Consider the following 2,329-nt stretch of genomic DNA (forward strand, 5'->3'; position numbering starts at 1 on the left):
ATGTAAATTTGTTTTTAAAAACTTTTTTTTTCAAAAATACATTTGTTTCATAAAATATAATTTTGTTTCTTCAAATGTTATTTTGTTTTTTATTTGTTAATGTGTTTTTGAATTGTAAATGTGTTTTGCACTTCTCAGCCACCATAGTCATTAATTCCTAAAGCTGTAGAGGCAGACCGGTTGTTGCTTTCTCGAATTCTTTCTTACCAATAAAACTATTATCTATGAAAGATTTAAGTTTATGATCTTAGATTATTGATACAGGCTGAGATAAACTGAACCTTCAGGTTAAACAAGTTAATTTTCTGTCCTTGGCTGATTCTGAGGTCCTGAAGGTTCACTGAACTTTAATAAAACTTCTCCACAGGTTTTCTATCGCTGAGATTAGGAAAAGTGTTTGACTCAGGAGCCTGGTTGCCATGGTAATGCAGGCTGAATGCAAACATTCAGCAATAAAGCTAAAGACCTGAGCAGGGATGAATTAGTGCGGATGGAGCATTCTTCAGAAAACCAACCTGCCTCACAGAGAGGTAAACATCAGGTGGAAGAGAAATCCACAACATTAGAGTCAGTAGTCTGGATTAGATTTAGAGAAAAAGGCTTAACTTGGAGGAAGTCCGTTTCATTTTTTATGGTTGCTAAAGAGGGAAAGAACCAAGAAGGACGACCAGCAGGAGTTTTATTTTTGTATTTTTTCTAAAACTCTTACATCTCTGTTCAGCGTTTAAAGAGCAGCCGGGGTTTTGGTGAACAGTGGTGGTGTGTTTGTGTCAGCGGTGTGTCTGTCAGGTAGATTTCCTCCTCATCAATCATTCATAGCTCTACCTCCATGCTGTATCACCAGCAGCTGCTGTGCAGGCTTTGCAGACCTGATCACTAAATGTTGCAACCAGTTAGGAAGGGTTGCTCTGCTTGAACAGTTTTCCTTCTATCTTATCGCTGAAAACGAACTTTCCAATTCATTATTGCTTGGATATTCCAAAAAAAGTTAAACAATCCACTGGACTTTGTTTCAAGTTAGAAGACGTTTCTCATCCCATCCAGGATTTTCTGTAAATATTTTATCGATTTTAAAGGATTATATCAGCAAAACAATATTCCCTGCTCTGTGTAACGTTCTCCACCTGACTGATGGAGACCTAATATAGTCTTCCTAATGCTTTTGGGTGTCTCTACAGATTCTGCAGAGTGGGAGAATAGAGATAGAATGAAGCAGAACGGTGAAAAAGGGGTCCCTATGTCCTCCAGCAGTCTAAGCCTATAGCAGCAGAACTATAGAGATAGCTATCAGGAAGATGGATAGCTATGGAAGATAGATCAGGAAGGATGTCTGCGTCCTTTGAGGTCAAGCTAATCCAAAAATGGATTCAGTCGAATGCTTTACTGTCGCACCAAGCAGGATTAATGGTCGCTATGAGTTTTAAGCCTTTGGTTCCTGAAATAAGTTCTGATCAGGTCAGCTCATTTTAAAGCCTGGGAACATTTGAGCTTCTCCCAGAGAAAGACAGAGCAAAGTCTTTTACTGTGGTTCCCCTGACTGAGGCAGACTCAGCTAAATTCTTATCAGTCAGGTGTTACATAGCTTCACATCTGAATATTTATTTACAAATTTTTGGGTTTTTATGCAACGTCTTTTGCTCCTTTCTTAAATTCTGCAGAATGACCGGAGTAAAATAGGATTTTCTTAAACCAGTTTTTCTCTGAACTGAATGAGGCTGGGTTCTAAAGTGTGGAGCAGGATCAGTGCCCTCCTGTGCAAACACGCCCAGAGAGCCTCATGCAGTTTTGATGCAGCAGCTCAGGCAGTCACCTGCTGTGCAGAGCATCACCTGACTCACACATACGCTCACACGTAACAAACATGCAAGCATCCATGAAGTGAAATTCAAACCCTCTTGAAGCAGCTGCAGCTTCTGACAACGTCAGAACTTTAATCTCAAGCTTTTGTCTGCATGGATCGCTTCGTTTTAACCCGAACACTTTTTAAAATTTCTATCTCCCTGCTGCAGGTTTTACCTTTCAAGATTTCTGGGAAATGAAGTTCAAAAAAGCAAAAAAACAAATGTTCCTCTTTTAAAAAACAATGATTGAGGCTTTTATTATAAGCTAACGTTTAAAAAAAAGATGTTTTTTTTCTTTATTATTGTTTATATTTGAAAGTATTAATGAGTCTTTTGTCTTTATATGATGTTTCTTTGAAGAATAAACTAGAACCTCAGAAATTAATTGTCATTTTATTAAACAAGAGATCCTTATTCTAATAAAAATGGGTCTGCTCTTGTTTTAATCCATTGTGGGGCCATTTTCAGGGAAGATGGCATGTTGTGGG

General features: G+C 38.1%; 1 protein-coding gene across 1 annotated transcript in view; it reads left to right on the forward strand.

Annotated features, from left to right (window-relative positions):
• Positions 1-2,329, forward strand: part of LOC107082905 — a 93,029-nt gene that overhangs the window by 14,888 nt on the left and 75,812 nt on the right. The gene's annotated exons all lie outside the window — the stretch shown is intronic.

Source organism: Cyprinodon variegatus, unplaced genomic scaffold (genome assembly GCF_000732505.1).
Source record: "Cyprinodon variegatus isolate N-32 unplaced genomic scaffold, C_variegatus-1.0 Scaffold65, whole genome shotgun sequence".
NCBI lineage: Eukaryota > Metazoa > Chordata > Actinopteri > Cyprinodontiformes > Cyprinodontidae > Cyprinodon > Cyprinodon variegatus.